Consider the following 24,612-nt stretch of genomic DNA (forward strand, 5'->3'; position numbering starts at 1 on the left):
GTTTAAGAGGTATTTTGATCACAGTAAAAAGTTCTGACATACAGATAACTAGAATCCTAGGAACTAAAAAAGAAATAAGGGAATAAAGCAAATATTTGAAAAAATAATGGCCAAAAATGTTTCAAAAACTAAATCAGAAATCAAAATAAAAAGAGAAAAATCTCAGAAGCATCCATCGTCTTTAATGGGCCAATAATGAGACTGATTGCTGACAGTTTAATAGAAACAGTAGAAGACAAAAGAAATTGACGTTTCAAAATTATAGAAAATAACTGCCAGTCTAAGACTTTATCCAAAAATCAACCTCCCTCCACAACTCAACAATTTCTTTTTATTTTCTCTGCCTGTATAAGTCAGGCAATCCCAGCATCACCAGTGCCATCACCAGCAGTTTCAGTGTGTGCCTTCCCCTCCTCCTAGGTATACATCTCTATTCATTGCCCATCCCAATGCAGCAATGTCATGACCCTCTTAGAGAACTAAATGCCATTTACCTGGGCTTTCAGAATTTCCTACTTTCCATGAGAAGCCCTTCAGCCTCCTCAAAGAAGACTGACTGAAGCCCTATTTCAGTGTGGTATCTAGCAGTCACATAGGATGTGACCACATAGGATGGTTTGTTGCTTACAGAGATTAGGCAACCAGAAGCCTTGACCTGTCTCTGGTATAGCGTATGACAGCAAAGATGTCAATGGATGAAAACAACTATTGTTTGCTTTACTCTGTTGAAGATCAGCTGTTTGATGCGGAACAAGCATTCAGAAATGAATGTATGGCTAAAACTCTGGTACTTCAAGAATAGAAACATCATCCTTGATAGATACAACACTGAGGTTGTTTCTGGAATGGCAATAGGTGCTTTATCAACAGGGATGTAGTGTTCTTTAGGAAGCTACCCAGTTTGAATAAGGGGACTGCTGAGTTCTGGTCAGGTACAGGTGACAAATGTGGAAATCAATTAATCTCTGGATTTGATAAGCATTTTGATCCATATGAGACATAACAAGATATAAGATAGCTGTGTACCATAGAGATTCATCACGTAGGTAGGTACTCTTAGTACTCTATATGCAACACTTCTCTCAGCTTCTTAAATAATTAGATGGGAACTTCCATAATGCTCCTGTACCTGATATGGATATCATTAGCATGTTACTGGGAGAAGATGATCCAGAAGCAATATTTCCAATGGAATATGTCCTCAGTGCAAGTGTGGCCTGCTTAAATGATGCAGATAGATATTCTTGTGATCAGCATGGAATGACCTGTTCAGTGCCAGTAAGCTGTTCTTAAGTTTAAACATCATTTAGCCCTTTATAAAATGTTCTGAATGAAGACTGAAGATTCTTATTTTCCAAGAACATAATGGGGAGGTAATAATACCTTGAGGATTTCAGAAACATGGTGTTCTCTCCCTCCCAAAGCCAGGCTAACTGCCATGAGAAAACCGGAACACATTCTCAAGACCCTCAAAGGAATAAACGCTCTTGCTATGACCAAGAGTGATTTCCAGGGAAATTTAAGCAATGGAATTTGCAGAGGATTCCTAAACTAATGGTTACTTTCAGACCTACAAAATGAAGGTATAAATGTCTCTGTTAGGAAGACGGAAATTCTGTCCCATCCACTATGGTTTGAAGACAGACTCTATTGATCAAATTTCAAAAGAAAAAGAGAATGTTAAATACGATAATTACTAAAAAGAGCCTAAAAATTTTGTTTAATTTTGTTATTTAAATACATTCTATTATATAGAAAGACTATTGACATTTTGAACATATCTGTGTTTGATTGCAGGTATAAATAATTTCTTAAGTTGTTATCTAAGACCCAGGAAAGAAGATTAGAGTTGTGTCTCTTAGTTTTGTTTTGCCATAAGAACTACTAAATATGAAATGCCCCCTGGTCATGGTTTTCTTTGGTAGACTTCCTCTGTTTCACATAGTAGTTCATAAAATCTGTCAGGAAGAATTTAAGTCAGAAGTCAGTTGTGTATACTGAGTCAGAAACCTTCAGCTTTCGTTCTAAATTGGCCTTTTAATGTGTGTACAGAGTAAATAAAGGCCTAAGCTTATTTCAGATGAAGTGTGTCATGCAAGAAAGAGGCTACAGTTTTCATTTGGAACTTTCTGAGCAAGTTTTATAATACTATGTAACATTATCTGTTCAGAATCTGTGATTTGTTCACAGTAATATTATGCAATTCCATTCCTAAGGAATATGATGAAATATCCATATATAATATAAAGAAGAATTTTGTTGTTCATTCCTGAATATAAACTTTCTCTTTTGATTTTAGTAGAGGAATGGAATGATACTGCTTTCTTCCAAAAGGAAAATAGTAAATATTTTAGCAATAGGATTTATTTTTTCTTTATAGTAGTTAATATTTGAGATTACATGGCAAAGTTTCAGGGAAGGTTAGTGCCTTGCAAAGTGGATAGATCTAATTTCAAATAAGATATTTGTAACTTTTAAAAAAAATTACATGCACAGATTTATTTCAGATGTTTTTATATGTTTGAAAATGGTATGTCTCACACTCTGTGTGATGAAAAAAAAATATGCTTGTGATTTAAAAAAAAAAAATTGAAGGGGGCCCTGGGTGGCTCAGTCGGTTAAGCATCTAACTCTCCGTTTCATCTCAGGTCATGATCTCAGTGTTGTGGGATTGAGCCCCATGTCAGGCTCTATGCTCAGTGTGGAGTCTGCTTCAGATTCTTTCTCCCTCTTCTTCCTGATCTCTCACTTTCTCAAATAAATAAAATATATCTTTTTTAAAAAATGAAGACAAAATAAGGATTTCTCAGGAAAAACATCTGCAAAACTTTGGTCAAGTAGACCTCTTCTTGAGGTGCTCTTCTAAAGAGGTTCTTATGGCAGAGGAAAAATCACCTATAATTGAAACATAGAAATTCAGGAAGGAATAAAAAACATCAGAAAGGGGAAATAGGTAAGCAACTCTGAGTTAATTTTAATTGTATAAAATAACATAAGAGTCAATATGCCTGGCAAAGAAAGCACAAAAGACAAGTGGGAAGTAAAATGAGATTTAACTGGTCAAGGTCCTTGTCTTGGAAATGATGAAAATACCAAGGTACTTCACATTGTAGTAAGCCAAAGATTTATACAGCCATCCCCAAGGTAACCATCAAAACATACATTGAAAAGACTGTGTAATTAATAGCTGTCAGAGGGCAGAGTAAGAAGATAATTAAAAGAAAACTTTTATAAGATGAAGATAGAAAGGAGGGAAAAAAGGAGCAAAGAAAAAAATGGTGCAAGGAGATAAAAATAGGAAAGTGGTAACTGTACAACTAAACATATCATTAATTGCATTAAAAGTAAATAGAGTAAAAAGTCCAGTGAAAAGGTAAGATTGATGCAGAGGTGCGCCTGAGTGGCTCAGTCAGTTAAGTGTCTCACTCTTCATTTTGGCTCAAGTCATGATCTCAAGGTTTAGATAAAGCCTCACATCAGGCTTTGTACTGGGTATGGAGCCTGCTTAAGATCCTCTCTCTCCCTCCCCCTCTGTGTCTCCGCTCTTTCTTTCTCCCTCTTTCTATCCTGTCCTGTGCTCACGCTCTCTCTCTCCCTTCCTCTCTAAAAAAAAGAAAAAAAAAAAGATGCAGAAACATTCACAATTCAAAAAGAAATATTTAAAAAATTTCCATGCAAGCACTAGTACCAACTACTGAAAACTTGAGTAGCTATACAATGTTAGACAGACTTGTGGCCAAAAAATTATCCGAGATGGAAATGGGTTTTAACAGTGATATAAGTATCAATCTACCAAAAGATATGAAATTCTAAAGTAGCAGCTAATAACAAAGTGATAAAATATATAAAACAAAAATCAGTGCAATTATAAAAACGAATAGAAAAATCAATAATTATTGTGGGAATTTTGAATAGATAGTTCAAATAATTGATAGAGCATGTAGAAAAAATAATCACTGTATATCTGAATAACATTAACAGACTAGCTCCACTTGATATGTATAGAATACCACCTCCAATAATTGTAGCAAACTCACTATTTTCACATGCAGTTGAAATATTTACCAAAATGTTGGAAGCAAGTCTGAATACATTTTAAGGATGTAAATAGTATAGCATATATTTGTAAATCAACTGAATTTAAACAAGAAAACAATAAAAACAAGATGATAAAAGTCTTACATAATTTTTTCAAAGAATATAAAAAAGGGAAAACTTCTCATCATGCTTTATGAGATGTGCATAAGTGAGATACCAAAACCTGACAAGAATATCACAAGAAAGGAAAATTATGAGTCAGTCTTTCTCATAACCATCATCACAAAAATTCAAAACAAATATCTGCTAATTAAATACAGCCATCTATAAGAATTTCTGAATATCCAAAAACAAGTAATTAAAGAATATATTCTTAATCTGAGATAAGGCATGAATAGTACAAAAACCTACAGAAAACATATTTACATATTTGTTGTTAAGACATATGACATATAACTTTATAAATATGTATGTTTATAAATTTGTTTTCAAGAACAGACATACATATACATTTATAAAATATTAGAAGTATCCCCCACAGCCAAAGTTTAGAAATGAGTCAAGAATACCCATTATCACCATTTCTACTGATCATTATTCTGGTTATCTTAGCCAGTAAAATAAGGAAGAGAAACAATACTATCATTATTTATAGTCAACATAATTGTATAGATAAAAAATCTAAAAGAATCTACAAAGTGTATTATTATACTACTATTCTATAATTACAATTTTACTATTGGAATTAATCAGAAAGGGTGATGATACAAGATTAATATAAAAATCAAAATATAATTGCTTATATTGTTATGAATCTCATATCTATTTAAATGATTAGAATATAAACTTAAAAAGAGATATCATATACAACGTATCAATAAGACATTCATAATACCTCAACACTGAATACTACATTACCAAGAAAAACTAATTACCCAGAATGTATAATGGAAAAAGATATACTTAATAACTAGCAGAATGTTCACATTTGTTTCCTGCTGCATGGGAAATGAGAACCATTATGATAGTAAACAAAAAAGTAACATTCACTGGAACCACCCCCACTTCCACTCCACTCAAAAACAAAAGCAATATCTCTGGATTGTGAAGGCCAGGATTTTAGACTCTCCCTAAATCCCGTGTGCGCTATCGGGCACTGCGAGTGAAGTTCTAGTTTCAGTCATTAGTGTTCGACTTGGCAGGCAATGCTAGACTAACTGCTCCACATTCCATTCTGCATTTTAATCTGTAGAGAAATGCAGGAGCTAAATCCTTAGATCCATGCAACTTTTGTACAGGATTTTAAAGTTTGCCATCCATTTTATGGTCTCTAGTTGGCCCTGGATTTGTTATTTACATAAATTCTGATAACATCCTACAAATCAAAGACCTTTAGGTTTCAGCTTCACTCAGAGACACATAGTTTTTATCAATGAACAAATGAAAGAAAAACAAGTCTATATTTTAAAGAAATAGACAGTCTTCTTGGGTTAAAATAGAACTGAGGGAAATTACCCAAACCTACATGTAAGAAGATAATTAAATGGGGCTTTGATGTAAAACTATGCCTAGGAACCAGGTTTCCTCAGAGAACCTGGTTTATAAAAGATGCTGTGAAGAGAAAAAAAAGTTGGTAAGATAGTGGCTGTGAAGAAGACAGTTGCAAGAGAGATATCATTCAGTAAGAGAGCAGCTGGAGATATAGACTGGAAAACATATATTGAAGAGAAAATTTTAAGTTTTCAGATCCAATTACTCTTAAAGAGATAAAGGACAAAGATGTGTTAGGTGTTCCTGAATTATATTGAGTCCCTGTTGGAGCAAAGTCCAAAGCAAAATTAGATCCAGAAAATGATTGGAAATTACTTTATAAGTCTTCATAGCAAGAGCAATTAGGAAACTATATCTTTGTGTACCAAAGATGAAGAAGAAACAACTGGAACTTATATCCACTCAACTAAACCTTCCTAAAGCAAATAAAGAGTATAGAGAAACTGAATACTAGAGGCACAACCCACTACTACTAAAAAATGATATAACAGAATGAAGGTTCTCAAGGCCTAATGCCTAATGCTACATAAGCTTTTCAAAACATGGGTGCCTGGTTGGCTCAGTCAGTTAAGTGTCTGCCTTCAGCTCTGGTCATGATCCCAGGGTCCAGCTCAGAGGAGAGTCTGCATTTCCCTCTACCTTTGTCCCTCCCAGCCTCCCCACCTGCATCACTTGTGTATGTGGATTTGCACCCTCTATCTCTCAAATAAATAAAATCTTTAAAAAGAAACAAACAAAAACCAAACAAAATTTAAAAAAATAATTAACATAGGTCAGTGTCTGGGGGAACACAAGCAGTGTCACTGGTTCTAACTTGTGTTGTGGAGCCCACATTTCAGAGGCATCATCTGCAGACTCAGTTCAGAAATCTCCTGAGAACAAATATGCAAAGGAAATAAATGTAGAGATGAAGGACAAACCTACCCTAAGAGTTAGGTATCAACTGAAAGCCTATAGAAGATATACCATTCCCAGAGGCCATACCCAATTCAGCATAGTAGGAAGTGTCAAGTAGGAGAGTTTGAATGTGCTGAACAGGCACATTTTGCATAGGCTGCCCAAAATGCCATTCTCTGAGGGAAGAGAGAATATACATCAATGACTTGCCTGTTCAACAGGAAAATGAACAATGCCAATTGACTACTTGAAAGGAGAGTTTCCCAATAAACTTTAAGAGACCAAGTTGTAAACTAGAGACAACAGCACAGAAGAAAGTATCATCTGAGGCAAAAAACAATTTTCTCTATTTGCTTGCCATATGTGAGACCCAGTGCATCTCCACTTTATATTTCACAATTATTCTGGAGTCCTATGTTCGCCTGAATTAATAACTTCGGGTGATAGGGTTTGATTTTTTAATTTTTATTTTTACTTTTTTTTTTTTTTAAAGATTTTATTTATTTATTTGACAGAGATCACAAGTAGGGAGAGAGAGAGAGGGAGAGAGAGAGAGGAGGAAGCACGCTCCCTGCTGAGCAGAGAGCCTGATGCGGGACTCAATCCCAGGACCCTGAGATCATGACCTGAGCTGAGGGCAGAGGCTTTAATCCACTGAGCCACCCAGGCACCCATATTTTTACTTTTTTTAATTTAGTGGATGAGAAGTCAGCATGATGACCATCTCATTTATTCTGTTAATTCCTGAACTTTCTTAAAGAGAAGCTCATGAGAAACTAATTAGGACTCTGAGGTACTAGAGGGACCCCTGTGATTACCATGGAAGAGAACCCAGGCTACAGATGCTTAAAGGTGCTCACATCTCTGCAGACATTGAGAACATCTTTGGCTGAGTGAGAGCAAAATAAAAAATCAGAAAGAATGAGTTTTAAATTTTAATTTCAAACTTCACTTCACATGGTCAAAAGAATTTAATTTTGTTCTTTAGCCATTCTTTTTTTTTTTCCTTCAGCCATTCCTGCTCTTGCTACTAATAATTGATAACTCAGCCAAAGTTAGCGATCTAAGGCTCCAGAAAATTAGCCAAAAAGAATTTCTGCTCTTGCATGTTTGTGATAGGAAGTGTTTGGTAAAGCATACAGTTTTGTTTTGTTTTTCCTGATCAAAAAATGTTTAAAAATCAAATTTTTTTCTGCTCTCTTACCAGTCCTTTTTTTTTTTTTTATAGACAAGGTGAAGCAAATTTCTCCTCTTTTAAAAGATGATCAGTTGGAAATATATTTTCCTAGTACAAAATTGGAAAAGGTAAGAAATCTTTTGAAATTAATTTAATATAACAATAATGACAATAATTGCTAACATTTATTAAATCACTTATTAAATGACAGCTGTTATTTTAAGAGCTTTAAAAATACTAACATATCAAATCTTCATTACACTAGTATTAAATATTCCACCTCTTCCACGTGGTGAAGTATCCTACCAAAAATCATGCAGGTGTTTTTGAGAGGATGAGTATTAGAGTTAGGACATTATCTTTGCTTTGTGTAAAACTTGATAAAAGACATTGTAATTTTCAGAGCCTGTCTAGAAATTTCTAACAATGCTGTTCTATGCTGTTTTTGTTGTTGTCGTTGTTTTGTTTTTTGATATATGGTCATGAAAAAGAAAAAGCATCTTGGGTGATTAAGTGCTCGTCTCTCTAACAAATTACTAGCTGTGAGATCTTAACAAGCTCATGAATTTAATATTCTTTTATTCTTCAATACTTTTCTGCAAGAAGGTTTTCTAAGCACTGAGAAATGGTGGTGAAAAGACAGAGCAAGGACTGCTCTCTCGGAGACTACATTCTAGTGGAGGAGATGTATAGCTATCAGGCAAACATGCAGTAAAATAATACAAAAATACAGTAATATAATTTTGGATAGTTAATACTTCTTTTCCTTAATTTCTTTTTTAGTGAATATTTTTAAAAATTTCCTACTTTATGGCTATTGCTGAGTTGAATAATATCTGGAAAGCATTTAGTACAGGAAAAATTATAGCTCTCATCGCCATTATAGAAGTACATATTTAACTTTTGTTTGAATCTCTCTCTGTATATAGATTTTTTTCTGCTTACAAAGCAACACATGCATACTTTAAAAAGATTTAAATAATATAACTGACTTTTTTAAGTATTACACAATAGGAATCTCAGTTTATCTTTGAAATTCTAGGCCCTCAGTGTCCCCAAGGTTTGCAATATTCTATTGTCTGTTCAAAATTGTTGACTTCATTAGTAGCTTTATGAAATTTAAGATAAATATTTGCATAAGAAAGAGTTTTTATTGAAATGATCCCAAATCAACATATGCTTTGTCATTTGTGATAGTCCCCCTAGGAAGTAGAATGAATAATAAAAGGCCAGCCAGATGTAGAACTTATTTAGTACTTAACAAAGAGTTTATATTTGAGGCATTTAGCCATAACCATACTTCAGCTATATTTTTGTCTTGACACATTTTTTTCCTAACTCTGCACATATAGAGAGCTTCAAGCATCTACATCTATTTTGTCTCTCTCTCCTTCTTTTTGTCTCACTTATTTTTTCTTTTTTGGCCTTAACAGACTTTGGTAGAGACAGTAAATGTACTTAAAACATAGTAAAGAAAACTCGGTAAATTTGCTTTAATCTGATAAATGGCATTGCTCACAGGGAACTATCCATATGTCATATGGTTGTTTATTTGTGAATATAAAAACGCAGTAGTTGTAAGATATTCCTAAAGGTACTTTAATCCTGGTCAGAATTATACAAAGTAATGTAAATTTACTCATTATAAATAAGCAGATAATTTTATTGTTCATTTTTAAAAACAGTTATATTAAAGGTTTTATTTATTAATTTAACAGTCATTTTATGACACTTAGTATGTACCAGAAAATTTCTTGAACAATTTACAAATATTAATTCATTTAAGAATTAATCATCATGGGGTGCCTGGGTAGCTCAGTGGGTTAAAGCCGCTGCCTTCAGCTCAGGTCATGATCTCAGGGTCCTGGGATCAAGCCCCATCGGGCTCTTTGCTCAGCAAGGGAGCCTGCTTCCCCGCTCTCTGCCTGCCTCTCTGCCTACCTGTGATCTCAGTCTGTCAAATAAATAAAATTTTTAAAACTTAATAAAAATTTTAATTAAAAAAAGAATTAGTCATCATAAGAACCTAATGAGGAAGGTTCTAATGTAGCCCCTATTTTACGGATAAAGAAACTGAAGCAAGAGAAATAAATTTTCCAAGATTACACATCTAATAAGTAGCCAAGCTAGATTTAGCACCAGCAAATGCAATTCTGAAGCGAAGTTTTTAACCACAGCCCTCTGCTGCCTCTCACTTGAAAAGTGACAAAGTCATTTATAGGTAGTAAAAGAAAGTCAAAGCTTGTTTTGTTTTATATTATAAATCCCTGAACATTCACTATCCCATTTAAAAAATATTTTTACTTCCAATAGTAATAGTATTCTAAGATAATTCTTATATTTCTTATGGGGAGGAAGAGTTTCTTTTGTCCTTTAAGGTCCTTTTAAAGAATTTTTTTTTTTTTTAAATTTTATTTATTTATTTGAGAGAGAGAGACAGTGAGAGAGAGCATGAGCGAGGAGAAGGTCAGAGAGCGAAGCAGACTCCCCATGGAGCTGGGAGCCTGATGTGGGACTCGATCCCGGGACTCCAGGATCACGCCCTGAGCCGAAGGCAGTCGTCCAACCAACTGAGCCACCCAGGCGTCCCCTTTAAGGTCCTTTTAGCTGAACTAAGAATCAAATTGGCATGAGACAGAGGAAAAAGAGAAAAAATGTAATAGCTTATGTATAGGGAATCCCCACATAAGAAATTCCAAAGGTAGTCTGACAAAATGAGGAATATATGTCAATCATAACTAAGGAAAAGGGGGTAAGGGTCTGGGACTTCAGATGAAAGGAATTCAATTCACAGGAAAATGAAAAAGAGCAAATGTTTGGTAAACAGATATTGACTCCTGACTCACAAAGAATAGAACACAGAGGACTGTGATCAAACAGGCCTTCTACTTCCTGTCTATATACCTGACCTAGTTCATAGTATAATGTAGTTATCCGTGGTGATATCTGTTTTCCTGAAGTACTCTACCTAAATTCTTTTTAGGCAGTTGTGGAAGAGCTAAAGAGTTTTTTCTGTATTTGTTGGGTTTTGATTGCTTTTAATTCAAAATAATCTTCATACAAAAGTGATCTATCTTGCGGCAGCCTTCCTTGGCTCCTACATTCTCAATAGTTATCATTTGATCTACATAGTTACTAGACTTGACATTGCCACTGAACTAACTTGATTTCCTCTTTGGTGAGTCACAGATAGAAGCTACACCAGGTAGAGTTGTCATACAAAGGAAGCTTTATTTGCAGCAAATAAGGAGATCCATAGGGAATGACTTCCAAACCCCTGACTCCCCAAGCAAGAATAAATGGATTTCTTTTTATTTAAGATTAGAGTGAATATATAGATCGGGGGGTCTTGTTTTTGTATGTAGAGGTGGGCATAAGGTGGCTCATGTGCCTTAAGGAAACACGCCTATAAGTACATTGTATGTTTTGTAAATGAGGGCTGTGCTCTTCTTGGACAAAGATATTAGTATTATAATGAGGTAAAGGTAACTGTTGGTCACTCCATGGGTCACTCCACGGTCTATATGTGCAGGCATGAGTTAGGGATTAAGTTCGAACCAGTCTAGGTGGTCTGGGCAGAAAGTCAAGATGCTATGCTTGAAGGGTATTTTGCCTAGTTAAGAGATAAGCTAGAAAGAAGAGTTTAAGGAAAATGGGGAACAAAAGTCTATGGGCAGATGAGTACTAATGGTCAGGTTTTGGGGTCTAGCTGGTGACAGCATGGTTATGCAATGGTGAATGAAGTGATATAGCAGCACTGATTAGAATGCACTGTTATCTTTTATCAGACTTTTTACATCCTTAATAAAAAGTGTAAAATGTTGGGGCACCTGGGGTCTCAGTGGGTTAAGCCTCTGCCTTTGGCTCAGGTCTTGATCTCAGGATCCTGGGATGGAGCCACACTGTCCGACTCTCTGTTCAGTGGGGAGTCTGCTTCCCCCCCCTCTCTCTGCCTGCCTCTCTGCCTACTTGTGATCTCTGTCTGTCAAATAAATACATAAAACCTTTAAAAAAAAAAAGTGTAAAATGTAAGAATTTTATATGTAACACCAAACAAAAAATGCGTTTTGTGAGAATTGGCAAATAGTATTCTCTGAGATATTCATATAAATGTGTAGAGAACTGTAATTATAAGTAAAGGGGAGCAGAATTTCTCAACCCAAAATAAGTAACTCCAGCATGAGGATTATTTTGAGCCAAAAGCAATCAAAACCCAGCAGATTCAGAAATAAATTATTTACCTCCCTCCTCAACTGCCCACGTTTACATTGGAAAGGGAGTCTATACAAGGAAGAAACTATTACCAGAGATACCTTTTTAACCTGAGAAACTTATCTGCATAACAGGGGAAACTGTTTTCTAAACATCTTCTCTGCCTTCCTGTGAATGACATTCCCTCCTTTGTAATCCCAAACCTCTACCTTTTTCTTTAATTCAGTATGTTACATAAGCCTCAATTACCTGACTGCCCTTTGAGTCTTCCTATCTGTATGGGCTCTGCCATATGTAATTTTAGTCATGTTTCTCCTACCAATCTGTCTTATGTCAATTTAATTATTAGAGCAGCCAAAAGAACATAGAAGGGAAGAAGGAAAAAATGTTTCTACCCCTAAACAAGCTAATTTATTTCACTAATACTATATCCAAAAGAAAGATCGTATATACTTGGATATTGACTTTTAAAGTTCAAGTCTTTTTTTTCCCCCTTAATTTTGTGTCTCATCATAGTTCCCCAGCAGATTTTAGCTAAAAGTACAGTTATTGGCAATAATATGATAAGATCAATTGCTTATATTAGACACCAGAAGATTTTGTAACCCTGATCCACATACCAATTAGCTGAAAACTAAAAACTAAAAAAAGAAAAGAAAAAAAAGTCAAAGAAAAGAAAGGATATATTTTAACTAATTAATAAACTGAAAGTTAAGGATTATTGAATAAATTATATGACACACTAATCTGAATCATTTTGCCATTCTAATGGCAAGGGGTGTGGGAGCAAGGATATCCTGTCTCCTTCAAGGTCCTTATATGTGAACTAAGAATCAAATTGACATGAGACAAATTAATAGGAGAAAATCAAATTTAAAAGTGTATTTATGGGGAATCAACACAGGCATGGAAATTCTAAAGACCCTCAGGCAAAATGAGGCATGTATGTTATATTAAACTAAGGAGTAGGGAGTAGGGCTTGGGACTTCAGAGAAAAGGAATGCAGTTCACAGAACAATAAGAGCATATGTAATTAGATGTTTGCCCTGCTGTACAGATGGGTCACTCAGATAAAATTTATCTCTGCTAATAACACGTATTGTGGGAAAGTCCCCAATTTAGATTCTTTTATGCTGGGAAGGGAGGGGGAAAAGTTCTTTGTGTCCGTAGGGCTTCAGTTCCTGTCAACTCAGAAAAACCTTCGTACCAACATGGCCCATTTGGGGACAGCCTGCCCTGGGCCTCTATACTAAATAGGAATGAAATCAACATTAGCTAGTAATACCTTGACATTTTTAGCATGGTAATGTAGATACACCATTAATCATATGCCACTATGTCTTCACTTTGGAACATCATGCTGTTACCCAATGATCTATCACAGCTGCTTACTCAGGAAATGATTGGGTAAGCCCTAGCACACTGCCCTGGCCAACTACTCCATCCTGGGGAATCCTGAGGGAGCTGGACAAATCAAAATCTTAGCTCGTGTCTGGTTCTGCCAACATCGTTGCTGAACAAACTTGGATAAACTCATCACAAGAGAAGCCAATAACTCAAGAGATCAGGAAAAGAAAAGAGAAGAGGAAAAGGAAAAGGAAAAGGAAAGAGAAAAGAGAAAAGGAAAAAGAAAAGGAAAAGAAAAGAAAAGAAAAGAGAAAGGGAGAAATTTATTTTGGGTGTCACCAGCTGGGAGAGATGGCAGGCTCAAATCTTAACAACCGATCTCTCTGCCAGCAAAATGGCTACCTAAAGTTTTATAGGAGGAGGTTCAGAGGGGTACATGGAAGAGAGCAGACAGAGAGCACGTGATCATGGGTGGGGGTTGGTACGTGTTCTATCCATGATCATGGGCAGGGAAAGGAATATGTGGGATATGTTCTTATAGGCATTCCATTTCTATTAGGGCTTTTCTGGCCTAACTGTTGGAATGGTCCCATCATTATAAAACATCTTTGTCAAGGTGTCAAGAAAGCGTAGTAAGAAATGAGCACAGTTAGTTAACTTGTCTTGTCTATTTCTGGTTTTAACTGTTGGGGCTCGCTGATAACTCTTTGTTATATCATTATTACATACTCCGTGATTGGCCCTGAACCTAGGTCAATTACCGATTGGAAAGTAATATCCCAATACGAGAGTGCCCTGCTTCTGGGGACCAGCATTAACTTGGAGTCTGGTTGAAAGCACTCAAAAAGAGCAAAGGATCACAGGGGGAAATTGTGGGATTCAGGGTGGTTAGGGACAGGGGTTTAAGTCCCCAGACCCAGGACAGCCTCCCCTGGCGCTGAGCCAGAGAGAGTGCAGCAGAGAAACCAGGTCTTAATCCCTAAGCTGCCAGCATGGCCGAGAACGCATGGGGTCCGGCTCCCTTGAGGGGCTGGGAGCCTCGCCAGATGGCAGAAGGCCAGGCCATGCTATCAGAGCCTGAGATGCAGGTGTCCCACGCCCTCCCCTGAGAGAGGTGCACGAAGGCCCAGCCCCTCGCTCTTAGACCCTCACTGTAATATCAGAGCCTGAGACGCGAGCACCCCACACCCTCCCCTGGGAGAGGTGCGCACAGCTGCCAGCCCGGTGCTCTCAGACCTGGAAAGACCAGGCACTCCCAGCCCGGGCCAGCAGGAAAATCTCAGTGTGCGATCGCTGCTTGGAACCTCTCTGGTGGTCTGGAGCTGCCCAGACAGCCGCCGCTGCTGTGGTTTTGGGTACAAGCAGGAGATCCTGCGTCCCCAGTGACCGCGATTCAGAACCTGCTCTGCCAGCAGTTCTGCAGCACCCACAAGGGAGCAGACTGAGGTTTCTCTCTGAAAGGGAGGTCGGGGTGCAGTTTGCTTTCCTCTAAACCTCCAAAAAACCATCAAAAGCTGTCAAGGCAAGAGAAAAAAAAAAAAAAAAAAAAGAACAAACATAAAAACCTGCAGAGAACAAAAGCCTGCAAAACCAGTTTCCTCAGAGCCCACCCCCTTGGGGGGGGGGACTTAACTCAGGGAATATCATTGACTGAAAACCCACATGGCAGGCCCCTCCCCCAGAAAACCAACCAGGAAAGAAAAAAAAAAAAAAAATGACAAGAGGACAACCACCACTACTTCATAGATACAACTTTTATTTTTAACTCATTCCCACTATTCTGGTTCATTTTTTTAAATATATATATAGATAATTTTTTAACCTATTTACCATCACAGTGAGATGTCCAGTACATTAAATTCCATAATAACCTTCTAACCTGAACTTTTTGATAGATCCATACACCTGTGTTTTTCTTTTGCTTTTCTATTTTTTTAACTTTTTAAAAAATTTCAGTTTAGTTTAGTCTAGTTTATTCTTTTTTTATTTTCTAATTATCATAGAGTTAAACTTCAAGGTAACCCCCTCTTCCCAATCAATGCTACCCCTATAGGTAAACCAATTTTTTTTTAAAGATTTTATTTATTTATTTGACAGAGAGAGATCAAAGCAGGCAGAGAGGCAGGCAGAGAGAGAGAAGGAAGCAGGCTCCCGGCTGAGCAAAGAGCCCAATGCGGGGCTCGATCCCAGGACCCTGTGATCATGACCTGAGCCAAAGGCAGCGGCTTAACCCACTGAGCCACCCAGGCGCCCCAGTAAACCAATTTTTAATCCCCCTTTATCTCAGGAAAGTTGAGTCCTTTAACAAGATATCAAAATTCATCCAGGAAGAATCAAAATAATCTTCCTCACCCACACTGAGAATTTATAACCACTCTCCCATCTTTTTCTTCTGCCAGTGTTTCTCTGTATTTGTGTTTGTCCTGATAGTATATAAATCTTATACTTGGGGTTCTTTTTGATGAGGCTTTTCCTTTTTTTGATTTTATATATATATATTTTTTTCTTTTTTTTTCTCTTGCCATATACTTTTATCAGTCTCTTTGTCTGTTTTTGTTTGTATACTTCATAAATCTTACCTTGGGGCCCATTTGGGCTGAGCCTTCGCTTTTATCTTCCCTTTTTTTCCTGTCTCTCTCTCTCTCTCTCTCTTTTTTCTTTTTCTTTTCTTTTTTCTTTCTTTTGGGTGGAGAATCCTGATTGCTCAGAAGCATTCCAGGGTGCACCTTGACTGCACCATGTCAATACATGCAGCTATATCCGTTCAGTCATCTCTCACCAAAATGACTAGGAGGAGGAATGCCCAACAGAACAAAAATACAGAGGATGGGCCTTCTGCAATAGAGCTAATGGCTATCGACATAGACAATATGTTGGAAAGGGAATTCAGGCTAACAATTATCCAGGCAATAGCTAGGTTGGAGAAAGCCATGGATGACCAAAAGGAATTGATTAGGGCAGAACTGAAAACCACCAGGGATGATGTTCTAAATGCTCTCAATAAGTTCCAATCTAATCTAAATTCTCTCAAAGCTAGGGTAACTGAGACAGAAGATAGAATTAGTGATCTGGAGGACAAACAGATAGAGAGAAAGGATCAGGAGGAAGCCTGGAACAAACAGCTTAGAAGCCACGAAAACAGAATCAGGGAAATAAATGATGCCATGAAACGTTCCAACATCAGAATTATTGGAATCCCTGAAGGGGAGGAGAAAGAAAGAAGTCTAGAAGATACAGTGGAACAAGTTGTCCATGAAAATTTTTCCAATCTCACAAATGGAACCAGTGCCAGCATTCATGGAGTAGAGGCAGAAGAGTTTCCCCCCAAGATTATAGATTCTCAAGAGTCCTCGAGACACCTAATAGCAACAATGAAGAATTATAATTGCAGGCAGACCCTCTTGAAAGCAGCCAGGACAAAGAAGCTCCTTATGTACAGAGGAAAGACCATCAGAATAATGTCAGACCTATCCACAGAGATCTGGCAAGCCAGAAAGGGCTGGCAAGATATATTCAGGGCACTAAATGAGAAGAACATGCAGCCAAGAATACTTTATCCAGTAAGACTGACATTCAAAATGGATGGAGAGATAAAGAGTTTCCAAGACCGGCAAGGCTTAAAAGACTATGCAACCACCAAGCCGACACTGCAGGAAGTATTAAGGGGGGTTCTATAAAAGAGACAAAATCCTAAAAATTGAACAGAAATATAGAGACAATCTACAGAAAGAAAGACTTCAAAGATAACACGATGTAAATAAAAACGTATCTATCAATAATCACTCTCAATGTGAATGGCCTAAATACACCCATAAAACGACATAGGTTGCAGATTGGATAAAACGACAGGACCCATCCATATGTTGTCTACAAGAGACCCATTCTGAACCTAAAGATACACCCAGACTGAAAGTGAAGGGATGGAGAAGCATCTTTCATGCCAATGGGCCTCAAAAGAAGGCCGGGGTAGCGATTCTCATATCAGATAAATTAGATTTTAAACTAAAGACTATAGTCAGAGATACAGAAGGACACTACATAATTCTTAAAGGGACTATCCACCAAGATGATCTAACAATTGTAAATATCTACACCCCCAATATGGGAGCAGCCAATTATATAAGAAAACTATTAATCAAGATAAAGAGTCATATTGATATGAATACATTAATAGTAGGAGATCTTAACATGCCTTTCTCAATAATAGATCATCGAAGCAGAAAATCAATAAATAAACAAGAGCATTGAATGACACATTGGACCAGATGGACCTCATAGATATATACAGAACATTCCACCCTAAAACAACAGAATACTCATTCTTCTCAAGTGCACATGGAACCTTCTCCAGAATAGACCACATACTGGGTCACAAATCAGGACTCAACCGATATCAAAAGACTGAGATTATTCCCTGCATATTCTCAGATCACAATGCCTTGAAACTGGAGCTCAATCACAAGGAAAAGTTCGAAGGAACTCAAACACCTGGAAGCTAAAGACTACCTTGCTTAAGAATGCTTGGATCAACCAGGAGATCAAAGAAGAACTTAAACAATTCATGGAAACCAACGAGAATGAAGACACTTCGGTCCAAAACCTATGGGATACAGCAAAGGCGGTCCTAAGGGGAAAATACATAGCCATCCAAGCCTCGCTCAAAAAAAATTGAAAAACCCAGAATACACCAGCTGTATCTACACCTTAAAGAGCTGGAGAACCAACAACAAATCAAACCAACTCCACACATAAGAAGGGAAATAATCAAGATTAGAGCTGAGATCAATAAGGTAGAAACCAGAGATACAGTAGAACGTATCAATGAAACTAGAAGCTGGTTTTTTGAAAGAATCAATAAGATCAATAAGCCATTGGCCACACTAATCCAAAAGAAAAGAGAGAAAGCCCACATTAATAAAGTTATTAATGAAAAGGGAGAGATCACAACTAACACCAAGGAAGTCGAAACAATCATCAGAAGTTAATATCAACAGTTATATGCCAATAAGCTAAGCAACCAAGATGAAATGGATGCATTCCTAGAAAACTATAAACTCCCAAAATTGAACTGGGAAGAAATTGACAACCTGAATAGACCGATATCTAGTAACGAGATTGAAGCGGTGATCAAAAACCTCCCAAAAAACAAGAGCCCAGAACCTGATGGATTCCCTGGGGAATTCTATCAAACTTTCAAAGAAGAAATAACACCTATTCTCCTGAAGCTGTTTCAAAAAATTGAAGCAGAAGGAAAACTTCCAGACTCTTTTTATGAAGCCAGAATTACCCTGATCCCCAAACCAGGCAAAGACCCTAACAAAGGAGAATTTCAGACCAAGATCACTGATGAATATGGATGCTAAGATTCTCAACAAGATCCTAGCAAACAGGATCCAACAATACCTTAAAAAGATTATTCACCATGACCAGGTGGGATTCATCCCTGGGTTACAAGGATGGTTCAATATTCACGAATCAATCAATGTGATAGAACAAATCAATAAGAGAAGACAGAAGCACCACGTGGTCCTCTGAATTGATGCAGAAAAAGCATTTGACAAAATCCAGCATCTGTTCCTGATTAAAATGCTTCGAAGTATAGGGAGAGAGAGAACCTTCCTGAACTTCATAAACTCTATCTTTGAAAGACCCACAGCAAATACCATCCTCATTGGGAAAAAGCCTGCAGCCTTTCCATTGAGATCAGGAACACGACAAGGATGCTGACTCTCACCACTCTTGTTCAACATAGTATTAGAAGTCCTAGCAACAACAATCAAACAACAAAGAGAAATAAAAGGTATCCAAATTGGCAATGAAGAAGTCAAACTCTCTCTCTTCACAGATGACATGATTCTTTATATGGAAAACCCAAAAGACTCCACCCCTAAACTACTAGAACTCATACAGCAATTCAGAAATGTGGCAGGATACAAAGTCAATGTACAGAAATCAGTGGCTTTCTTAGACACTAACAATGAAAATATAGAAAGGAAAATTACAGAATAGATTCCATTTACTGTAGCACCAAGAACCATAAGATACCTAGGAATAAACCTAACCAAAGAGGTAAAGGATCTGTACTTGAGGAACTACAGAATACTCATTAAAGAAATTGAAGAAGACACAAAAAGATGGAAGACCCTTCCATGCTCTTGGATCAGAAGAATAAACATTGTTAAAATATCTATACTGCCTAGAGCAATCTATACTTTTAATGCCATTCTTTTTTTTTTTTTATGCCATTCTGATCAAAATTCCACCGGTATTTTTCAAAGAGCTGGATCAAATAATCCTAAAATTTGTATGGAATCAGAAGAGACCCCAAATTGCTAAGGAAATGTTGAAAAACAAAAATAAAACTGGGGGCATCACATTACCTGATTTCAAGCTTTACTACATAGCTGTGATCACCAAGACAGCATGGTGCTGGCATAAAAACAGACACATAGACCAGTGGAACAGAGTAGAGAGCCCAGACATGGATCCTCAACTGTGTGGTCAAATAATCTTCGAAAAAACAGGAAAAAATATACAGTGGAAAAAAGACAATCTCTTCAATAAATGGTGCTGGGAAAATTGGACAGCTATTTGTAGAAGAATGAAACTCGACCATTCTCTTACACCTTACACAAAGATAAACTCGAAATGGATAAAAGACCTCAACGTGAGACAGGAATCTATCAGAATCCTAGAGGAGAACATAGGCAGTAACATCTTTGCTATCAGCCACAGCAACTTCTTTCAAGATATGTCTCCAAAAGCAAAGGAAACAAAAGTGAAAATGAGCTTTGGGACTTCATCAAGATCTTCTGCACAGCAAAGGAAACAGTCAGGAAAATAAAGAGGCAACCCACGGAATGGGAGAAGATATTTGCAAATGACAGTACACACAAAAGTTTGATATCCAGGATCTATAAAGAATTCCTCAAACTCAACACACACAAAACAGATAATCATATCAAAAAATAGGCAGAAGATATGAACAGACACTTCTCCAATGAAGACATACAAATGGCTATCAGACACATGAAAAAATGTTCATCATCACTAGCCATCAGGGAGATTCAAATTTAAACCACATTGAGATACCACCTTACACCAGTTAGAATGGCCAAAATTAGCAAGACAGGAAACAACATGTGTTGGAGAGGATGTGGAGAAAGGGGAACCCTCCTACACTGTTGGTGGGAATGCAAGTTGGTGCAGCCACTTTGGAGAACAGTGTGGAGATTTCTCAAGAAATTAAAATGGAGCTTACCTATGAACCTGCAATTGCACTGCTGGGTATTTACCCCAAAGATACAGATGTAGTGAAAAGAAGGGCCATCTGTACCCCAGTGTTTATAGCAGCAATGGCCACGGTTGCCAAACTGTGGAAAGAACCAAGATGCCCTTCAAAGGAAGAATGGATAAGGAAGATGTGGTCCATATACACTATGGAGTATTATGCCTCTATCAGAAAGGATGAATACCAACTTTTGTAGCAACATGGATGGGACTGGAAGAGATTATGCTGAGTGAACTAAGTCAAAAAGAGAGAGTCAATTATCATATGGTTTCACTTATTTGTGGAGCATAACAAATAGCATGGAGGACATGGGGAGATGGAGAGGAGAAGGGAGTTGAGGGAAACTGGGAAACATGGGGAGGTCAACCATGAGAGACCATGGACTCTAAAAAACAACTTCAAGGTCTTGAAGGGGTGGGGGGTTGGAGGTTGGGGGAACAATATGGTGGGTATTAGGGAGGGCACATGTTGCATGGAGCACTGGGTGTGGTGCAAAAACAACGAATACTGTTACGCTGAAAAGAAATTTTTTAAAAAGTCTGTCATGATTGAATAGTAGTAGCTAATGAATTTGCATCCTATTCCCCTTTCTAAGTATGTCTCTTGTTTAATCTAGAATCTAGATGACCAGGCAGCAGTCTATTTGGATCTTATTGGATGCATTTTCCCCTTGGAAAAGTTTCCCCAAAATGTTTTTTGTTCAACAGTATTTGTTTAGATCTTAAAATATTGTGAGGAATGAAACTCATTACTACAAGGATTTTGAGAATAGTATGCCTTACTTTAAGCTATGTTTTCTTTATTAGAACACTTAGAACAAATTATTTTCTGGTTTTGGCATCAAGAAAGCTCTGTCTCTTCTGAGTAATTTTTGAGACTAAACTATATGTCTACCTATATGTTCCTCTTTGAGTTGTTTGTTAGGAAGCTTTAAAAAATGGCTTCATCCATTTATCATGCTAGTATACTTCTGAGGCAGAGTTTTGTATATGTTTTATGTTGTTCTCAGCTATTGGCTAGGAATGCCTGGGGCACTCACTTGGGCCTGTACTGCTTGTGGTGAGTCCCCACAGACAGTTCTCAAACAGAAGACAGTGTTATGGCTAGACCTGCCCTTGTGGTTCGTATTACTCTTACAAGATGGACCTCAGCAATAACCATCATGGAACTTTGAAAAAAGTTTTATTACTCACAAATCCTGTTGGGTGCACGGTACACTAAGGGTCACAGAGTAGAACGTCATGGATAGAGAGAGGCTTTGACCTGCAGTTCTGCTTTTATTGGGGTCAAGGGTGGAGTGCTTGGGATTTTGTGGGTTATTTTTTATTGGTGAATTTAAAATCCAAGAACAGGAATTATAATGTGGGAATGGGAAAATGGGGGTCACTCAAGGGGTAAATTATCTAGGTCATCCAAGGCTTTCTGAAAGGGACTTCATGGGTGGGGTGGCCTGGTTTTTTATCTAGTTGTATAGCTGGCAGTGTATTTATTTGAGATGGATGCCTTTGAAATGGATGCCTCTGCAATCAAAAGCTTCATGTCAAGCACTTTACATTATTATCAAAGCAGCTCACTGTCACATTTATACTACATTACACCAACCTCATCTTTGCTAAGAGTCAATGTTGTCCTCATTTTCTTCCTTTGGATTTCTCTCTCATACATTCTTCCCCTACCCCCATGGGGGTTGCAAGTCGCTCCAAGGGAAGATATCACACATACAGTCTCCATCATAGGAGTAGTGCTCATAGAAAATGCCTAACCCCAATTATAATGGCAGCAATGGCCTGGAGAAAGCTGCCAGATAGAGCAGGGTCCTCAGAAGGGCCTGGTGAGGAGAGAAGACATAGAAACCTTGGTGATTTAGTCTTTCCTGGAGCCCAACCTGGGGGAAAAGTGAGAGAGAGAAAGAGAGAGATGGAGTCCAAGCAGAGCCAGTGTGTGAGAGGGGTAGGAGGCTTGGGGACCTTCAGCTTCTGGGCTGGGGCTTGGGGGGCTTTCAGCTTCTGGGCTGGGTTTCAACCTCTGCCCTTCCCTGAATTCATCCAGTAGATGCTACATTGTTTCTTAGAAATGAACATAATGACTCCAGCCAGCTCAGCCAGTCTGGCAGCTGGAAGCTGGATGCGCCTGTGTGGGGCTCTCACAGAGATCCATTATAACCTCCCCTTGCTCTGTTCTTCAGAGGGGGCCTGACACCAGCAGACTGCACTTCCCAGCCTTACTGTGTTCAACCTGTGGAAGGTACTTTGGAAGAATAGTTGGAGTCCAGAGGATGAGAGAAGCCCCATGTCTCTCTTTCTCCGATCATGTTCTAGTGACCTTTCTTCCCTGTGGCCCTGGTTCCTGCCAGACTGACCTACGATGGGTCTAGCTCCTATAGTAAGACTCCAGTCCTTACATCCCACTAACACAGCCTCATCACATGTTCTTTCATTTGAGGATGGCAGCTGCTTCCTGCTGTTGTTAATTTCTGTGTTGCCTCACTGTACCCTATTTGGCCACTTTTTGGGTTATCACTTGCATAAACAATTTCTTCTTTTAAATTTACCTTATTAAAACATGATTAGAACAATTTCAATTTTCCTGGTAGACCCCAATAGTTATCTTGCTGAATTTGTTGTATTTCCATATAAGGTGACTTAAATCCTGTTGGAACACAGCAGAGTCTGCATAGATAGGGAGAGAGGAGAGAGGAAGATGGACAGTAGTGGAAGGAGATGGGGTGATGGTGGGGGGAACAGGGAGACAGAGACAGGGACGAGGTATTCTACACTTAGTTATACATAGATCCTATGGCATAATTGTTTTCAGACATGCATTATTCAGACTGCAATTCATTCAGGTTTTTAAATTCATTATTACTTTCTTCATATTCTTTATGAGGTTGTTGTGAAAGAATGTTAAGAAATCTAACTCATGAAAAGAGTAACTGTTTTTGCATGATTCTGAAAGTAGCTGCAATCTTATAATACTTTCCATTTCTCATTTGGATTTATTTTCAGCATTCTTCAGTCTTGCCTAAAATAACATTTCTTGCTTACATACTCTTAAACACTTTGAATCAATTCAAAAATTATGTGCAAAATCTGAGTTTTTCCAAAGAAAGACATACTTGTTTCTTTTTAATGTCATTAATATTAATCATTCCTAGAAGTTCCTGATATTAACATGTGGGGAGTATAATGGAGATATTATAAATCTGTTTAACCTTAGAGCAACCTAACAGCTGTCTTATTCCATATGTACTCCAGACATTTTTTTCAGAATTCTTTAATGAGACATACTTGTATTATTATATATACATGATTTTAATGCTTTGTTAGGAGTTTGCATTTTTTAATTTTTCTTTTTTTTAACATTCCTTTCTGACATGCCATATGTCAAGAAATAACATGTGATATGTGAGTTGTAACTCTTCAGTAGCAGCTGTATGTCCATCGGAGACCTTGGGTTTCCTTTTGTTAAATATTTATGTGACATTCACACCACAAACTGCCTGTCTCAACAGGCAGCACTGATTTTTTTTCTCTACACAAATCTTTATATAATAAATATATTGACAAAGGCAGCTACTCTCCATTTGCTAAATAATAATTACCAAAATAAAAATCAGCAATTATTACAAATTATAATTTTAAACTTTTGAGGCAAAGACTCTCACCTCTTTTAAAGCAAGGCTGAAGTTTTGCAGGTTGCTATTTAATAATTATGGTATGTAATTGCAATGCAGAATTTCTTTCTTTTTTCACAATGCATGAATTTCTCTTATCTCAGTTTACTCATGATGTATACTCCACATCTTCCAATAAGATTTTGGAAGGTATAAAATTAAGTATACAGGAAAAGGGAAAATGAAACTTTAAAATAAGTTTAAGACTACAGATAAAGAAGTTGTCAAAGTACCAATATTAAATGATAATTAATTGTTATACATTTCTTGAAAATTAAGGCCAAAGAAAGCAAATACTGTATCACTCACAAAGTATACTAATTCACATGTATATATATTTTTTTCCCCAGAATTCAACTGGGAATTTACCTTCCATGACATTTAAAAATAGAGTACAAAATATCTTTAAATACAGCAAAGTTATCT

This window comes from Neovison vison, chromosome 4 (genome assembly GCF_020171115.1).
Source record: "Neovison vison isolate M4711 chromosome 4, ASM_NN_V1, whole genome shotgun sequence".
In the NCBI taxonomy this organism is placed as follows: Eukaryota; Metazoa; Chordata; class Mammalia; order Carnivora; family Mustelidae; genus Neogale; species Neogale vison.